Source organism: Bos grunniens, chromosome 10 (genome assembly GCF_055505025.1).
Source record: "Bos grunniens cultivar Pamir isolate PY7600 chromosome 10, Bosgru_T2T1.0, whole genome shotgun sequence".
Classification (NCBI taxonomy): domain Eukaryota; kingdom Metazoa; phylum Chordata; class Mammalia; order Artiodactyla; family Bovidae; genus Bos; species Bos grunniens.
Window position 1 is genome coordinate 25474658 of NC_141174.1, and position 8909 is coordinate 25483566.

An 8909-nucleotide genomic window follows, 5' to 3' on the forward strand; every position below is an offset into this window, starting at 1 on the left:
CAGTCATGTCCAACTCTTTGCGACCCCATGAATCGCAACACGCCAGGCCTCCCTGTCCATCACCATCTCCTGGAGTTCACTCAGACTCACGTCCATCGAGTCAGTGATGCCATCCAGCCATCTCGTCCTCTGTCATCCCCTTCTCCTCCTGTCCCCAATCCCTCCCAGCATCAGAGTCTTTTCCAATGAGTCAACTCTTCTCATGAGGTGGCCAAAGTATTGGAGTTTCAGCTTTAGCATCAGTCCTTCCAATGCAAACTCTTCATTGCAGCATGTGGGTTGCAGCAGCTGCAATCCACACCACTGCAGCTAGTTCCCTGAGCAGGGATCAAACCTGGGCCCCCTGCATTAGAAGCATGGAGTCTTAGCCACTGGACCACCAGGGAAGTCCCTATGCCTATATGATCTTATACAGATGTATCTGCACTTATGCCTAAACGTAGCCCATCAACATGCATGGATGACTCAGTGCAGTAAAAGATACAGTCTCCCTCCACCAGCAGCTTATCACCTTTGGGAAAGACAATACACTTACATGAAAGCATCAAGACAAAAGAGTTGTACAGTACAGTGAAAACTAGATGGACAAGGTCTATCATCTCATGTGTTGTAGGCTAATGAGAGGCAAAAAATAGAAAGTGTAAGGACTCACTGTCATTGCCTCCATGTCACGGACCCCCAGATCAGAATTAGTTTAATATCTGGATTCTGTATGTGTTAAGAGATGTGTTCTGCCAGGTCAAGAAGGAAGCATCTCACCCTCAGAGGTCAGAGCTGAGGGGAGAGTCCCTCCTCAGCATGGAGCTCCCAGACCCAGAATCATCTTGGGTCTGGAATAAGGTGAAGGTCAGGCAAGCAAGAGCATGTGTTTAACTGAGCAAATGCCATGGTGATATTTGCAGGCATAATCGTGCAAATGTTATTTGCTGTGAGAAGGCATTTCGAAGCAGATGCATCCTACCATCTCTCCACTTGGCTGCCTCGCAATGAAGCAACCCCTTCCTCAGCCTCCCAGGAGAGTGCCATTTGTCGCGGGCCTGGGACGGAGACTTGGGAGCCAGACCACAGGAAAGCTAAAATCCTTCTGTTGGCTGGTGAGGTGGGCTTCTGATCTGGGTGTGGCAGAACTTGTATTTCCAGGCTTCAGAGGACACATGTCAATTCCCTCCTTCCAGGTCAGCCCTGTGTCCCAACTGAGAGGGGAAGTGAGGCTTTGGGGGTGAAGTGACCCTCTTTAATGAACCCAGAATTAGAATCTGAAGTGAGCAGTGGGGTAATGAAAAGACTAGAAAACAAAGGACACGGAAACCAACAAACTAGGAAAAGCAGCTGGGATGCGTGAGACAAAGGGGTCTGCTTCTATTTGAGTATCTTTGATTCTCCTTGTTTACTGGGTAGCTTCATTTACCCAAGTGGTTATTTTTTTTTTCAATCTTCTTGGCAGAACAGATATGTCGCATCACAGGGCTTTCCTAGTGCTTGATTTGTCCAGTATCAGATGGAAAAATAAAGAAACCAACTAAGCAAAGAAGCCTATAGCACAACCTTTACTGTTACCAGGGTTAGCCCCATATCCACTCAACAGGGATTCTAGGAACTCGCTCAAATCCTCTGAGAAATACTTACTGCAATACTGCCCAGGAAGGTGATATAATCTAAAAGCCACTGCACTTGAAATTGAATATCTAGAAAGAAGGCATATGGTACAGTGGAATGAAAATCAGACATCAGTGGCTTGTGTTCCAAATCTTCCACTCGTTCATGGGGTGACTGTGGGTCACCTTAACTCCCTGAGCCTTTGTCTCTTTGTCTGTAGAACTAGAGTGTTAACATCTTCCCACTTACCTCACCTGACTGATGTGATGAGGATCGTGTGTGGTGATGATGGCTAACACATTTAGAAATGCTAAAGGTTATAGAATAATAAGGTGGCTCTAGTGGTAAAAAATCTGCCTGCCAATGCAGGAGATGCAGAAGACTCGGTTTCAATCTCTGCATCAGGAAGATCCCCTGGAATAGGAAATGGCAAGCCGTTCCAGTATTTTTGCCTGGGCAATCCCACGGTCAGAGGAGCCTGGCCGGCTACAGTCCATGGGATCACAAAGAGTTGGACACAACCGAGTGGCTAAGCACATGCACACACACACACAGAATGATAAAGTCCTAATGGCACTGTATCACATCTTTTGCTACTAAAGATTTGAGAGGAGCCTAAAGGGGCCCCAGGAGAGACGTATAATAGGGGAGCATATAGCAAAGACACTAAGGCAATGCCTAATTACCTGCTAAATGGGGTAAAGAAGAAAGGACCTTTGTCATTAAGAGAAGCAAATGATGATTCTGGTCTACAAGATATAGTTTTAGAAAGAGGTTGGGAGTTAAGTCAGTCCTTGAGAATTTGAATAACTGGACAATTCAAGAACCCAGGTGAACAAAAGCATACAGATAACGTTATCAGAAAGTAGAAAAAAGTTGTCTGCATCCCAGGTAGGAGGGATCTGTGAAGCTGACCCTCTTACTAAGGGGCATCAAGGTGTCCTCTATTGACCCTCAGCTGCCACCTAACTTTGAGATAAGAGATAAGGCCAAGAGAGAACTCGCAATCCTTCATTCCCTCACATGACTTTCATTAGGTTTTTCCTATGCAGACTCAGTGTTATGAAAGATATTTTATAATTTAAAAAATCAAGCAGTAATTCAGCCACCTCCAATCTTCTGTGTAACAGTACAGGGTGTAAATGACAAATAAGTAGGTATAATTACTTTCCTGGCTCATTATTTATTCATAATATAGATATCTGCCAATCAATTCTTCCTATTAGCATGAGGATAACCAGTGTTGCCACACCAAGCTAATAATATAATTCTAGCCCAAAGGCTAGGAGGAGAAGGGGACAACGGAGGATGAAATGGTTGGATGGCATCACTGACTCAATGGACATGAGTTTGAGCAAGCTCCAGGAGATGGTGACGGACGGGGAAACCGGGAGTGCTGCAGTCCATGGGGTCACAAAGAGTCGGACACGACTGAGTGACTGAACAACAAGCCCAAGGGCAAAGGAACTGAACATTTTTGTTAGCACAAGCATTACTATCTGTGTAAACATACAACTTCCTGAAAACTTTATGAAATATTGAAAATAGTTCAAATATCTCTAATGAGACCGGGAAGTCCAGATCTCTAGGTCAGTAATCACTTTCCCAGAAGGTAATTTATTTATCAACAATAGGAGAGTTGAAAAACATTGCCTGGACTCCCTTAGGGCAGAATGCTTAGAAGTGACATGCAGGTGACCCACAGAGAAGTCTGCATCAACCATGTCTATCTCAGCTCCCGTTCTTGTTTCCTGCATGCCTCAAAGTCTGGACAGCGGCTGCTGTCAATCAGCGAAGTTTCTTCTGAGGGCTTCTCAGGGGTGAACCCTCAGTTGCAGGACGTTCGTCACTTAAAATGGCCCAGAAAGTGCACCCCTGTAGGGAATTGTTTTATCTCCCCTCCTGGTCATCGTTATCCTGAGCCCTGCCCCCCCTTTCTCCCAGACTCTCCAGCCAGGGGTCTTAATTTTCTCTCCATCCCCGTCCAGGCAGGAGTATATGCTGAGCTTCATCCACTGCATGGGTTGGACCATCTCTAGTCCTCTTATTTGGTGGGCTGACTTGCCCTGAGCCTGGCTTCCAGCTTCCTGCCTCCTAATGCTTTTCTCCTTCCAATTCTTTGGAAGGCAGAATTTTTAATATCATGGTATAAAATATATCTAAACCTCAGAAATGTTACCATGATTTTCTTAAAGCTGTGTTGTGAAAATGGAAGTTGGGGGGAGGGCCTAAGGAGGAATACTGGAAAATAAAACATGAAGTTAGAATGTATTGAACCATCACCAGTAAAGATCAAGAATAAAGGCACTCTGACTTCCAAAGACCACAACCAATGCACCAGGCAGGAATATCACTTGAAAAGAGAAGAGCTGCTCACTGCTGGAAATGTCTCCTGAGCAATGTTCAGATCTGCTGGGTGGTCTCCTGAGCAGACTGCCTACCCAGAGGGATTACCAAACAGATGGTGGGTGTGGGACCTTTGCCAACAAAGGTCTGTCTAGTCAAAACTATGGTTTTTCCAGTAGTCATGTATGGATGTGAGAGTTGAACTATAAATAAAGTTGAGCACAGAATAATTGATGCTTTTGAACTGTGGTGTTGGAGAAGACTCTTGGGAGTCCCTTGGACTACAAGGAGATCAAACCGGTCAATCCTAAAGGAAATCAGTCCTGAATATTCATTGAAAGGACTGATGCTCAAGCTGAAGCTCCAATACTTTGGCCACCTGATGCAAAGAACTGACTCATTGGAAAAGACCCTGATGTTGGGAAAGATTGAAGGCAGGAGGAGAAGGGGATGACAGAGGATGAGATGGTTGGATGGCATCACTGACTCAATGGACATGAGTTTGGGCAAGCTTCGGGAGTTGGTGATGGATAGGGAAGTCTGGCGTGCTGCATTCCATGGGGTCACAAAGAGTTAGACACGACGGAGCAACTGAACTGAACTGGCAGGTGTGGGTCACCTTGGATACGAACATCTGGATTCCAGTGTCCTGATTCTTCTTTGAGATCAGTAGAAATTCTTTGCCCCAGGCTCAACCCCACCCCCTCTAAATAAATGATAACAAACCCTCTGAATCCACAGTGCCAAAACCCAGACTGGGTCTCAAAAGTCCCGTAGGATACAAACCCAGCCCGATGTTGGGCCCAAAGCAGCCTCTCAGCTGCTGCTCTTGGATCCCCTTATCTGCACTGGGGGTCCTTAGCACCAAGGACTCTGGAGGAGGACAGTGTAGAGTAGAGAATAAGGATGTGAGCTTTGGCATCAGAACCTAGCCCTGCTGTGTAACTGGGGCAAGGAGTTCAGCCTCTCTTAGTGTCTTTGTCCTCATCAAAGTGTTGGCAGTGATAATAAGATCTTCTTCAGAGGGTCATCATGAGGATTAAATGGTGCTTAGCACAGCAGCTGGCACACTGCAAGTGCTCCATAAATGTTAGCTGTTGCTATTAATACCCAGCATGCTCCCACCACGTTGCTTTGGCAAGGGCACTGCCCTGTGCTTTGCACAATTCAAAGACAGTTTTCCCCTCTTAACAATCTGTCCTTCAGCACCTTGGCCAGAGACTCCAGAATCCCTGTGGTGCTGTTTTACTAGACTTTACCAGATGGGATCAGAGGGCACTCTGCCTGCACCATGGTCTTCAGCCCACATCACTAGCCTGTGGGCTTGCCTATCTCTCTGAGGCACTGAGAGCTCAAAACTTCAATCGCCTATAAATGGCAACAGAACCAGAAGCAAAACCAATGCACCCTCTTTCTCTGTGATTGTTCCAAAGAAAGGAAGCCTTTTGATGGCCAAGGGGGAGCTCTTGATTCTAACTTCTGTTCTGGCCAAACTCAAGGTGGTGCAGCAAGGTCTGCTTAATTCAGTGTGGAAACAAGAACTAACCAGAGGGGAAGTGTGATTGAGGACTACCCCAGCCTCTCATGATTCTCCCCTCACTGCTCCCAGAGGGAATTCAGGTTGGAAAACATTGATTTAGTATCACAAAGCCAGCTTAATGAAAGCTCTTAGAGACAACTGAGGTGGCTGTGACTTCTGAGAGAAAGGAGAGATGACAAAATCCCCCTTGGGCATTATTTCAAGTTGTTTTCTTGAAACTCCCAGAGCAGTCAAACAATTATTTCTTTGTAAAATCCAGGAAAAGCTAGAGAGATAGACTCCCTGGGAAAAAAGGACTCATTCCACAGAAAGCGTTACTCTTTCAGTCGTTTCCAACTTTTCAACCCCATGGTCAGTACATGGACTTCTCTAGGCAAGAATCCTGGAGTGAGTTGCCATTCCGTTTCCAAGGGATCATCCCAACCCAGGAAACCAACTGGGGTCTTCTGAATTGCAGACAGATTATTTGCCATCTTAGCTACCAGGGAAGGCCATTTTATATTCTACAGGAAAGCAGGGACAAGATGAACAAAGAGCACGAAGGTTATAATTGGAAGGGAGAATTCAGATGATTTGTATTTTACAGATGAGGAAACTGAGACTTTAAAAAGCAAGGTACATTTCCCCAGATCACAACAGTCAGAGGCAAGACATGAATTAAAAACAGAAATAAACAACTAGTGCTTATTATAGAGCTTACCATGTCTCAGTCCTCATAAAGACCTTGAGCATGTGATTAGCCTCTCTGAGCCTCAGTTTTTCCCATCTGTGAAATGGGGATAGTTGTATTGCATACCTCAATTTTATAGGGTTATTTTAAGGATTAAGTGAGTTCTCCATGTGAAGATCTCAGAACAGTGCCAAGCACACAGTTAGCACAGTCTGTGTAAGTTCTTACTATTATCACAAAAATGATTGACATTGTTAACTTTTTAGGTTGATATCAGGGAGAAGTGACCATGTTGCCTCTCAAGACAAAAGCAAAGCTCTTGACTGACTCAAAGACAAAGGCAAAGCCTTCATCAGCCAAAATAAGTGTGGTAAATACCTCTCTGGCAAGGAAACAGCTGTGACCCTCCATAGAAGGGCAGGAATGTCGCCTGCCAAGAAAGCAGAGGACTCCCGTCAAAGGCCACTTCATCGTGGCCACCCCACAGCCAATCCAGACAGGGCAGAAGTCCCCCCCAGGAGGAAGGAGAGACAGCCAAGAAGATGAGGAACATGAGGAAGGTCAACACAGAGCCTGTGAAGAAGAGAACGAGAAGGAGAAGGGAAGGGATGACAGTGAGTCAGGGGAGGGCAGGCAGTGAGCAGAGAGCTGCAGATGCTGTAGAAGCCAGAGAGATGAGACCTCCCACTGGGAAAGCTCCCCACAGGTCAGAGGACTAGAGGGGTCTGGATGGCGAGGGGTCCAACAGAGATGGCCGCTCTAAAGAAAATTCCAGAAGTCGATATGAGTTTACCTATGTCTATGCATGTCTATGGAGTTATCTCATTTATGAAAGTGTCCTCCCCCCAGCATATACTTCTGCATAATGTTTGCCTGCTTCAGCAGCCTGATTTGGGATCCAGTGAGGCTCTTCAACTGGTTAAATACTGGGTGGGAGCTAAGGGGGTGCCCGAACAAATGTGACATTGTACAACTGTAGCTTGGGACCCCTAAGGTTTTAGGGTTGGTGCCCCCATTTCAGTCCTCAAGCCAAAGAGGATACTCCAATGAGGGGTCAGCAAGCCCCCTAGTGCCAAAGTTCTGTCCTACACACTCTCCTCTGGTCACTCAGAGCCACCTGGCCATCTGGCAAGGAGCAGAAGCCAACCACTTTCCCGCCCACAGAGGCTCTGACCTTGAAGTGGGGCTCAGCTGGCCCTGGGACACACTCCCTGCTCTTCAGAATGAAGGCCCTGTTAGGTAGCATTTTAAGGCAAAAAGCACCGGGTTCCTGTATACAGGAGGGGTTTCCTTTGCCCCTCTCCACGTAGCTTTCCATTCCTGTTGTCTGCATAGCAACAAAATCCTGCATCCACAGGGACCAGCCATTGACATCTATCAACTTGTGTTTGGTGTTTAGGTCTTTTCCTGAATCTGAATGATTAGGGATGTTGTAGGGAGGTTGTGTTTACCAAGGGGTTTAAGTACATGAAAGTGGATCTTGTCGAATAGGCTGGAAACCATTAGACTCAGGAGAATAAATACAAGCACAGCTTGTTCTGTAATAGCTTCAACACACAGGCTGCAGTTGTCTTTTGCCTTCTCCTCTTGGCTCCCCTCCTCCTTCTGTTTCCCCTCCATCCGTTCCCTTGATGATCTCATCAACTCCTGTATCTGCAACCATCACCTGCAGACACATGATGCCAAATGCACATTCTAGCTCCTCTGGTTCCATGCCTCCAAACTTCTCCTGAAGTGTTGCCAGCTTCTCAAACTCAATAATACAGAACAAAATTCACCATCTACACTTCTGAAGCCTGCTGCCCCTTCTGAAACCCCTTCCTCATACCTTATTGCTGTTTTACAGTTCAGTTCAGTCACTCAGTTGTGTCCAACTCTTTGCGACCCCATGGACTGAAGCACGCCAGGCTTCCCTGTCCATCACCAACTCCTGAAGCTTGCTCAAACTCATGTCCATTGAGTCAGTGATGCCATCCAACCATTTTATTCTCTGTCATCCCCTTCTCCTGCCTTCAGTCTTTCCCAGCATCAGGGTCTTTTCCAATGAGTCAGTTCTTCGAATCAGGTGGCCAAAGGACTGGAGTTTCAGTTTCAGCATCAGTCGTTCCAATTGAACATTCAGGACTGATTTCCTTTAGGATGGACTGGTTGGATCTCCTTGCAGTTCAAGGGACTCCCAAGAGTCTTCTCCAACACCACAGTTCAAAAGCCCCCAATATCCAGTGAGCTTCCCAGCTATGCCAGTCCTATTCTCCTGCTTCTGCTCCCCTCATCACTGCCACTTCTCTAATCATGATGGTCACTCCTTAGTCAACTATTGCAACAACCTCCTGATGGGCCTCCCAGCCTCAGCTACTCCTTGCCCTCATCCCCCCTTTCCAGACTCTGTTGTCAGATTAATCATTCAAAACATTGTGTTTGATTACATCACCCCTTCAACTGGGGGAGCAGGGAGACAAGGGGAGGAAAGGTTGTTTCCCCCCAGCCAGTTTCTCCAGAATAAAATGAGAATTCCTTGACCTTCAAAAAGACAAAGAGGGGCATGGAATGAATTTTCCTTCATGAGCCAACTGCAATTGATTGGGGTTGACTGAATAGGGCTTCTCAGGTGGCACCAGTGGTAAAGAACCTGCCTCCTAATGCAGAGACACAGGTTCAATCCCTGTGTTGGGAAGATCCCCTGGAGGAGGGCATGGCAACCCACTCCAGTGTTCTTGCCTTGAGAATCCTATGGACAGAGGAGCCTGGCAGGCTATA